At 37.1% G+C, this 10,536-nt stretch overlaps 2 long non-coding RNA genes across 2 annotated transcripts; one reads left to right on the top strand and one right to left on the bottom strand.

Annotated features, from left to right (window-relative positions):
• The first annotated feature begins 3,911 nt into the window (after window positions 1-3,911).
• LOC109199434 (uncharacterized) lies at window positions 3,912-9,400 on the top strand. The gene is made up of 3 exons (XR_002059844.2): window positions 3,912-4,965; window positions 6,724-7,062; window positions 7,194-9,400. It is a non-coding gene; the product is annotated as an uncharacterized LOC109199434 (long non-coding RNA).
• On the bottom strand, window positions 5,549-7,272 carry LOC102079483 (uncharacterized). The gene is made up of 4 exons (XR_001223449.3): window positions 7,188-7,272; window positions 6,822-6,905; window positions 6,173-6,278; window positions 5,549-5,633 (listed from the first exon to the last, which is right to left on the bottom strand). It is a non-coding gene; the product is annotated as an uncharacterized LOC102079483 (long non-coding RNA).
• Window positions 9,401-10,536: the final 1,136 nt, after the last annotated feature.

Here is a 10,536-nt window from a genome sequence, read left to right as displayed (position 1 = left end):
CGGGGCTGGAACCAGATTGATCGACTGTGTGTTTCCCACAGTGACAGTGAGAGCTGAGCAGGAAAAGAGTGCGGCAGCCATCCAGGAGTGTCTGTGTCCTGGGCTGAGAAGATAAAAATCACAGTGTGTGTGCATGTGTTGCCACAAATAAAAGAGCTGTCGCTTGACCTTGATGCTGGTGTGCGCGTGTGTTTGGGGGCAGTGTCAAATATGTCACTTCATGTCAGGAGACTCTGACTCATCCAGAAACCTGACAGCTAAGCAACTGTTCAAATCATGCAAAGATCTGTGTGTCTGTGTGCCATACGTCTCTTTAAAGTTTTCCACCACACACACAAAAAATGTAGAAAAATAAGATATCAAAATGATTGTGCTATTTCTGTGAATGATTTTTTTTTTTATAGTTCCACAAATGCAACATTTAGCCTAGCCTGAAATAAAAATGACTGCAGTGCAGTCTTTTGTGTGTTTAATCAGCTCAGTCCCTCGGGTGAAATCCCAGGATCCTCTGACCGTTATGTGTCAGTCTAACGTCTTGCTTGTGCATGTTTGTGCTTGTAAGTATTCATTTGCAGTCATGTTGAAAAGAAAGCACAACCTTTTACAATTATTAGGTTTCATGTATCAGGAAAGAATCAAGAAGTGTCAATTGAGGTTAATCCAAAAAAATATACAAAGATGAGTTTTAACAGAGGTTATAGTTTTTTGGCTAAGAAGTAACACTCAGCTCTAATAAAGACTTAATCATAATGTGTTATTTACAGCAGCAGAGACCACGGCCCCACTACTGTGATAAGTCTTTGAAAATCTGCTTTAAGCCCACTGGACGTAGTGGACTAAGCAGTAGCAGTAGAAACAGGTTCATGCTTTCACTGCCGAGTGTCTGAGAGCTTCAATAATTAAAAAAAGAGCATTAATAATGTTTGCAGTCAGCAGCTGCTCTGTCAGGTCTTTGTTTTCACTTCTTTTATTTGGGATCAAATGAAAATCTGTCTTTGAAACATTTGCCAAACTTGCGGGCTTAGGGTAGAGCCATTCGCGCGGGGGGGTATGAATTTTTAAAAAACAACGCTTAGATGCTGCTAGCATAATGGACAACTTTTCAATGGGGTTACCACACAAACGCAAAGCAGAAGATGAAGCATTGCTTAATATGTTTCCAAACCAACTTTCTTCCAAGCCAAATACTAGAAAATATGATGAAGCATATCTTCCCTTTGTCTTCACCTGCACAAGTGCCAAGGTAGGTCTCTTCGACAGAATTACTTTCCCCTGCGTTGGGGCTCTCCAAATCGCGGACAAACAGCATCCCACATTCTTGATTTTTAGTTCACAAACACTTCTTATAATGAATAACTACTCCTAGCATTTTGGAGATGTTAGCTCTTTATACAGTAAAGTTAAACTGGGTATACACTGTATACTGACCTTACACTGTTTGTTCTTTGTGGATATTTTTTCCTTCATGATGATCAGAAGAGTGCTTGATGGCTTCAGAGACACCTGCAGAACAACAGTGATGTCTTTCAGCCTTTAGAACAATGTTAAGGGTTATGCATGCCTTTTCACATGTAAACTGGACCCCTGTAATGCACTGCATGCTACAGTCATTAGCCAAATGCCAGATTACTGACTGGGACAAAAAAGAGAGATCACAGCAGCCTTGTACTGTCTCACTGTGCGTTACAGAATGCAGGATAAAATGACACTGTTTGTGTTTAAAGCATTAAATGGCATTTCATCTGCATACATGGTAGAAATGTTGAACCAGGTTTGAACCTCCAGTTTGATGGATGAGTTTGGTTATGTTTGTGTTGTTCTGTGGACATTATTTAAGAACAGAACCTGTGAAACACTCAGACCTGCTTCATACGTCACCTCCTTTCTTATTGCCTATGTAATTTCTTTTTATCCTACAGTCCAGCCTCTAAAACCATACAAAAAAATATAATATTTATATGTAACAAAACTTTATTTAAACTCAAGTCCTACAAGTTAATAATTTTCAGTTTAGTTCAGTTCATTTTTATTTCAAACATATACATTCACCAACATTTCATAAAATCTTTCCATGCAGTTGTTTGAAAAGGAGTAGGCAGAAGTATATACTTATTTAGCCCTACCCCCTCAGGTTTACATCCTCATCATCTAAATTTGAACAACAAAAACGTATACAATGCCTTCAACTTAGAACATAACATCACAAAAAATTATTTTCTCATGTTCAACTAAAACTATATTTAGATTTGCTAATTTGTAGAAGAAAATAAACACCAGTTTGACTGCTGTCTTGGGTTAATTGCATTTTCTTCATTCTTATACTTATTTAAAGTTCCTTTTTTGAGTTTTATTTTAAACTGGTTTATATCACTACTGACCTTTATTTCTTCTTTTAACTCATTCCAGAATTTAACTCCCTCTATTGAAATAGACATCCTTTTCAATGTTGTTCTCACTCTTTATAATTTTAAATTCCACTTCCCTCTAAAATTATACCTCCCTTCTCTTTCTAAGAACCATTTACTTATTTCGATTGGGAGCATCCCTTTCCTTGCCTTATATATTATTTGCACTGTTTTAAACTTCCCCAGATCCTGGAATTTTATAGCTTGCGTCCTAATAAAGAGTGCGTTTGTGTGAGCCCTATACCCCTCCTGATTTATTAGTCTAATGGCCCTTTTCTGCATTATGATTATAGTCTGAATATTACTTTTATATGTATTTCCCCAAACCTCTACACAATAACTCATGTATGGTAATAGTAAAGCACAATATAACATATACAGTGTTTTCCTATCCAGAAATTGTTTTACTTTCCCCAAGACAGCAATGCCCCGAGCTAACTTTCCCCTCACATAAGTGATGTGTGATTTCCAACAGGCCTTATGATCAATGATCACACCAAGAAATTTTATGGTATTAACCCTTTCTAGATATACATTATCAACACAAATTTCAATGTTAATGTTTTTCTTATAGTTTCCGAATAACATAAATTTTGTTTTATTTAAATTTAAGGACAGTTTGTTTCTATCAAACCACTTCTTTAATATCTTTAACTCCTGTGTAATAGATATTTAACAGAAAAGCTGTGTGATGTGTGGTCGACAGTGTGAAATGCTGCACTCAGGTGTAGAAGAATTAAAACTGTACTTTTTCCAGAGTCAGCAGATAAAAGCAACATCATTAAACACCTTCAGTAGAGCAGACTGCGCTATAGAAGGCTCTGAAACCAGACTGATATTTATCCAGGATATTATGTGTGTCTAAGAATGAGGATAATTGGTGGAGGACAACTTTCTCTAGAACCTTAAGGAATGGCAGCTTAGAGATTGGTCTAAAACAGGGATAATGAGAGTGGTTTAAATTCTGAGAAAAAGAATGAACATGTAGGTGGTTCAGAAGGGTCTTGGGGTGGGAGCGGGATATGTGCTCTGATGTTATCAGTTTTTTCAGTAAAGAACTTTTGAAAATCCTCAGAAGTGTGTGACGCAGACTCAGATATGGCTTAAGTGGTGGGATGCAGGACAGAGTTGATTGTCTTGAATAGAACTTTAGGATAACCAGAATTCTTAATAATGATCTTGGAGAAATAATTTACTCTTTCTACCTTTCTGGTGCGCTGATAGTTATTTAAACAATCTCTAAACACTTGGTAAGAAATGTGGAGCTCATCTTTCTTCCATTTTCGTTCTGCTTTCCGGCATTCCTGTCTGGCGGCATGAGTGACCTTATTAAGCCAAGGCTGAGTTTTACATTTTTGCCATCTACATTTTAGAGGAGCAATTGAGTCCATAATGTTGGTACAAGCAGAATTAAAACATGCAAGTAGCTCATCAGGATTACTGCAATGAAGAGAACTTTCATCAAATGTCAAGGCTCTGTGTGCAGGCAGGCAGGGATCCAAATGCAGGACTCGGAGACTGAACGCAACTCAAAAAACATCTGCTTTATTGTTGGCAAAAACACAAAACATGAACTAAACAATGACTACAGCGAACCAAAACACACAGACACAATCTGAGGGTACAACACGACAATGGCACAGAGAAACACGGGGCTTAAATACACTGAGGAAGTCATCAAGGATCTCCCAGGATACACAGACACACACACACACACACTTCTTTTCCACCCACATGGTGCTGATGGAAAATCAGTTCCTACTTCTGAAAACCAGCCAACATTTTATTGGTTATCATGAAACATCGCTAACAGACTGTTTTAATCTTCACGAGAATCTCCATTACATAGAAACTACAACAGTGTCAGCGTCTGCAGAGGTAGTTAGGGATTGTTGTTGCCTTTGTTATTATCCGCTTCTTTGGAGACACACATAAAACTTCAATAACTGAAAACATAAAATAGATCTGGACACAGATGAGGGTCTGTAAGGATTTTCAGTGTTTTATTTCTGAGCTGGATTCCTTTAATGTAGCTAAACCAACAGGAAGACTTTGATCAATAATGGATTAACAGAATGTTGAGAGCATCAAATGAGCACTAATAATAAAAAAGAATATTAATAATGTTTGCAGTCTGAAGCTGTTGCAATTTGTCAGGTTTGGTTTTCACTTCTTTTGTTTGCGATCAAAATAGAATCATTCAGGAATCAAGCAGGTGTGGTGACTAACCTGTCACACAGGTCCATGTTGTGACATAAAACGGCTACAGGGAACTACAGGTGCATTTCCTCATATGTGGCTGTAAGGTAACGTGGTAACGTCCACTTTACCTTTAGATTTTTAACTTATGTTTTATCTTTTGACTTTTAATTCATGAACTTTTTACCTTTTAAAATCTTTTTTTTGCTTGAGTAGAATACAATATAATGAGGTTCCATTTGACCCACTGAAAAAGAAGACAGGAGTATACTGACCTTGAACGTTTTTATCTTTGTGGATAATTTTCATCATGACGATCAGAAGACTCTTTGAGGGTTTCACAGATGCCATCAGAACGACAGTAAGTGTTAAAATGACGTTTTTGAGCCTTCAGAACAATCTCCAGACTAAAAGCTTCAAAAGCATATTTTTTAGGAAACTATTTATTGTATTTTAATTGAATTATAAGCACTTTGGTTTTCGATTTGCAACAAAAATCAAATGTACTTATTTACTTACATCTAGGTAATCTAACAGGTTGACAAACGTCTGTTAATGTTAATCCAGCTGATCCAGGATTAAAGCTTCACTTTACTAGTTTACAAAATTTCTGTTGTTCTGTGGAGATAACAACTGAACCTGGTAAACACTCTGATCTGATTTTTTATAGAATAATATAGAATAAGAATTTAACAATAGATGCGGCACGTCACTCTGCACGTCACTCTGCACGTCATTTTAATGCGACTCATCAATGTCCCTAAGGCAACGATCAATCTTAGCTTTATTTTAGTTTAAAGTTTAGATTTAGTCTCATGTAGTCAGGTTTAAACTTGGATTTTCTGTTATTCACTGAAAATATCAGGATCCTCAGACATTTAGAGCACTCTAAGTGTCACTAAACCAGTCGCACTAGAACTAGATCACATGCGAATGGCTTCCATAATGCTTCCATAATGGCTTCCATAATGGCTTCCGTAAGCACGCTGCTCTGCTCAACTTTGGTGTTTGTCTTCATCGTGCCGATTTCTGCAGGTGAGATTTAGGTATTTAAACAAAAACAGTGTTTCTCTCTGAGATAAGGAGGACAGGTATTGACCTTCTTTACATATTAACAGTATGATGACTTATTGATTTGGTATGTCCATAGTTATGAAGTTACGGACCTTTTCTGTCAGTCATTATGACCTCAGGAATACTGATTTGTATGTACTATGTAGGTTTATCTTTCCATATATGTTTCAGTGCCTGATATCAATTGTAAATATACACAGTAATGCTACAGAACACCAAATGTATTTTAGCTCACCAGTGTGTAACATATCTGCTAGCCTTAGCAGCATGAACTAGCCACATAGTAAACATAGTAATTAATATTATACTTCTGCATAAGCAGATTCACTAAATGACATGAAAGACTCAAGTCACACAATTTGGCTACGGAGAAGTCCACTGTCAGGCCGCTTTGCAAAGTACCTCTTGTTAATAAGTTAGTTTAATACTCTGGACCATGCCCATGTGCAATAATGCAACTATAACTATATTTATAAAAATAAATCTCCACTCACCCTGTGGGCAGTCTTTATGTTTGGGTCCTCTACCAGAGGTCTGGGAGTTTGAGGGTCCTACACAGTATCTCTGCTGTTCCTACGACTGTGGTCTTCTGAACAGACACTTTATTAAAAGAATAACAAAGTTAAAACAAACTTTCCTCACTTTAATGTCCTGTTGTTATTCATGTGAATTATATCATATTTTGTAATATACCAGCTGATAATGACATCATCACAGCACATCACACTTTATAAAGTATTAAATATTTGCTCATGATTAAAAATGTTTTGTGATTAAGATTTCTTCCATCATCTGTTAGTTCACTTTATACTAAAATTGATTACAGTAAAATTATATCCAGCTAGTGTTACGATTTTTAATACACCACAAATTCTATTTTAAATAACAGCAAAAAAAAGAAAAAGAAAAAACAGTCCACCTATATGTGTATGTGCAGATCTCATTGGACTTTGTTTGTTTCCCTTCATTCTGATTGACTGTTGTAAAAGTGAACAATTGTACTTTAATCTTTAACCTTTCTGCTCTGTGTTGTTTCCTCTTTCAGACCAGAAAATCATCACCGCTGAGTCTGGACAGAACATCGCTCTGTCATGTCGAGCTCCAAACAACAACATCATAGTTGTAAATTGGAGCAGAGCTGACCTGAAGCCACAATATGTGCTTTTGTTCCGGGATGAGCAGTTTGATCCAGAAAACCAGCATCCATCATTTAAGAACCGGGTGGATCTGCAGGACAGACAGATGAAGGATGGAGACGTGTCTCTGATTCTGAAGAATGTGACAACTGCTGATAATGGGACATACGAGTGTTGTGTCGTCCAGGGAGTCAAACAACCTTTGAAGCTCATCACCAGCTTCTACCTGAGCGTTGTTGATCCTCCAGGTGAGTGAGTAGAGTTGAGTGTGTGTGTGATCAGAGGTGAAGCTGCTTCCTGGTTGTTGATGTTTGTTTCTAAAGATGTTGTTGATGAGACTTTGTAGAGCTGACACCTCACACCTGTTTCTCACCTGCAGGTCAGACAGGAGGACACCCAGGGGATGGACCTGTTGGACTGATAGTTGCTCTGAGTGTTTCTGCTGTGCTTCTTGTTTCTGTTGTTTCTTTTTGATCTACATAAAACATAAAAAGACACAGAGTCATGTCTCACACAGGCCTGCTGTTGATCAGCAGCTCTTTGAAACATCTGATCTAGTGATGTTTTCTGTGTTGGAGGAATAGAAACAAAGAAACAATAGGCAAAAATGCATGATGCTAAACATCAATCAAACATGTTCACAATTAACATTACAACTGTAAAATAAGAATAACCAAAGACAAACAGCAGCAGACATATTTACTTCACCATTCATTCCCCTACCAGCCCTAACCTAAGTCTCAGCTAATATCCTGTAATCAGTATTGGGACACTCAAAAAAGTAATATACTACACATTAGTCATCATCTTTCCTTGATTTCATACCGAAGAAAATCATTTGTTACATCTGTTTTGCATTACTCTGCAAAATGACCTGGAACTCATTGTCTAAAAATGATCAGTTAAAGATATAAACCTGAGGATAAAATGAGGATAAGATGAAATTAGCTGATTGCATCACAGGTTCTCATAACAAAAATAACATATGAATTTTTTTGCTCTCTTCTGCCTGTCCAACTTGAGCGCAGATTAATGACCCCCCTGTAGTAACAACAAATAATGTAATGACTGAATTTAGTACGGTCACATGTTACATTACTGATTTACAGAAAAATGCACTGTGATTACTTTAATGCATTACTTTGGAACACCGAGCACTGGCTGTAAGTGAGGGACAGATAACCAAGAAGCTAAAACAAACATTTCAATCCATTGCAAATGACCACAGCAGATCTTTTCAAGCTCTGCAATCAATCTACACACTGCAAACAAATTGAGTCATGATATTACTAAAGGCTTTTACACATAGAGTGAATTGCGGACAAGAAAACATATGAAAATGAACTGATGTCCACATCAAGCACGATGAGCTGGTCTTGATGTTTCAAAGCAATAAGAGGAAGAAATTTAACAGTTTTGAAAACACTAACTACAACTAAAACAGTAACACAAATATCATGCACATGTGAACACACCGAAATATCCAAAGACACATGTTAAATAAAGCACCTTTTGGACCCACCTTTAAAAGAACAAACAGTCAAAACCCACCACAACAAATCAAACCCACTCCCACCAGAGTGAGACCATCACCTCCTGAAGTTTCCACAGAATAACAAAACCTGTTTGCCAAGAACACAGCAGAGAGCAGAAATCTGCACCACTTACATCACATTTCTGTGATTATCATCAAACCTGTTCAGACTGTGTTAGTGTTTCTCTGTTCTCTCTGTGAATTACAGTGTTTGTTCGTCTTCAGTATTTTCTTGGATCTGTTTTATATAATCTCAGTAATTTTGCTTCTGTGTACTGTATGTAAAAAGTAATACTAATTATAAAACAGCAGCTGTTTGTAAGATCAAACTTGTTGTGTGAGGTTTGGACGGCACAAACTGATCCTCATGTAGAGATCAGATGTTACAGTATATCTACAGACACTCACTGAACCAACAGTATAAACACTGTAGAAAAGGCCTTTTAGATTATAGATAATCAATCATCTGTTTAATAGTGTTTGATTCATTGAAGGGATAACACTAAATGACATCTAGCTCATCATACAGTGTTATTACAGTGTTATAAACCCAAAGAGCTAAGTTTCATATACCAGCAGAGTCTGATATTTCTGATTCATAATGATTTAACATTTCCTTCCATGAACTAAACTCTGCAGTTTGTTATTTCATTTCAAGCGCTTTTCGGATATTGTGTATCTTTTTTTATCTTTTATATTAGATTTTTTTTTATTAATGACTAAGGCTTAATACTGCATCTGTTACCATTTCTTATGTCAGTCTTTATTAATATGTTTGTTTTCTAACAGTTTACATAATATGTCATTTCACTTGCTATCAAAACTACTATCACTATATAATCTATTATCTATTTAATCACTACATTAAATATACTGCATTAGAACTATTGCTGTATTTAGACAGTTATAAAACATTTAAAAGCTTATATGTTGTGTTAATGTGCTTGGTATTTTTTGCTGTGCACTGTGTTTGAGCTCCTTTTTCTAAGCCTTTCTGCACAACCAGCATGTATTCTGTTTTCATCCAGACAATAAACTGCAGCACTAAAAGATAAAAAAAAAAAGTATGTTGTTTATCTAAAAATAAAAAACTCACTTCGCATAACATAATAATGAAAAGCAGTACTGTAACAGGTAACCCTGCATGACTAATAAGCCTATAGTGGTTCTTTACAGGATAAACAACATTTTTAAGCACATTTAAAGTGTCTGGATCATGCCACAAGCTGGTATATGTAAAAGGCACTGAGAGAAATGAAGCCACCATTAGCACTGTGCACAAAGCAGGAGAGGCTTTCCATCAAATTCAGCATCTGGAATAATGAACTCATGGTACATCAAGTCATGTTATTATTGATGGATGATGTAGTAGGACGAACCCCTGTGAGTTATTTGATGCATTAGTTGACATTGTGGATCACGCATCTGACATTCAGTTGCATCACATTAGCGTGTGTTGATCACGCAGAGTCCAGAGTGTAAGCAGACACTACTTTTTACTCCTGACTGTGCTTAGTGAATACGTTTTTTTACAGGTTATATTAGAAGTATTACAGCCTGATCAAACACCATAAACTCACAGTTAGTTCCATGACCTCTGTGAACACACAAGAATGTTCATCCAAAAATGAATAAAATACCATCACTTCATTTGAACGCTGAAACCAGCCCACTGAAGGAACAATGGGCTGGGACGTCAGTTCCTTCATTATAATTATGTCAATTCTCATTACCATTGATAAACAGCCACTGATCAAGGCCCACTGATCAATGGCCATGAGTACCATTCACAGAGAGTTGGGGAATGGCTGCAATCACAGCATTGTAAGATGGCGAAAGATGCACCCTTAGGCCCCCTCCTCGATTCAGAGATGGTCTTTCCTTTTTCACGTAAATGGCCTCCTTGACTCCGCGCTCAAACCAGCGTCCCTCCCTGTCCAGGATGTGTACATCCTCATCCTTGAAAGAGTGTCCACTGGCCTGTAGGTGTAAATAGACTGCAGAGTCCTGGCCTGATGAGGTTGCTCTTCTGTGTTGTGCCATCCGTTTCGCTAGAGGTTGTTTGGTTTCCCCGATGTATAAATCCTGGCAATCCTCCTGGTACTTAACGGCGTACACTATGTTACTCTGTTTGTAAACAGAATCAACTTTTGGAGATTTACTTCAAGAAGATATAAATAAAACAAAA

This window comes from Oreochromis niloticus, linkage group LG3 (genome assembly GCF_001858045.2).
Source record: "Oreochromis niloticus isolate F11D_XX linkage group LG3, O_niloticus_UMD_NMBU, whole genome shotgun sequence".
NCBI classification, from domain to species: Eukaryota; Metazoa; Chordata; class Actinopteri; order Cichliformes; family Cichlidae; genus Oreochromis; species Oreochromis niloticus.
This window is presented reverse-complemented; position numbering and strand designations above follow the sequence as displayed.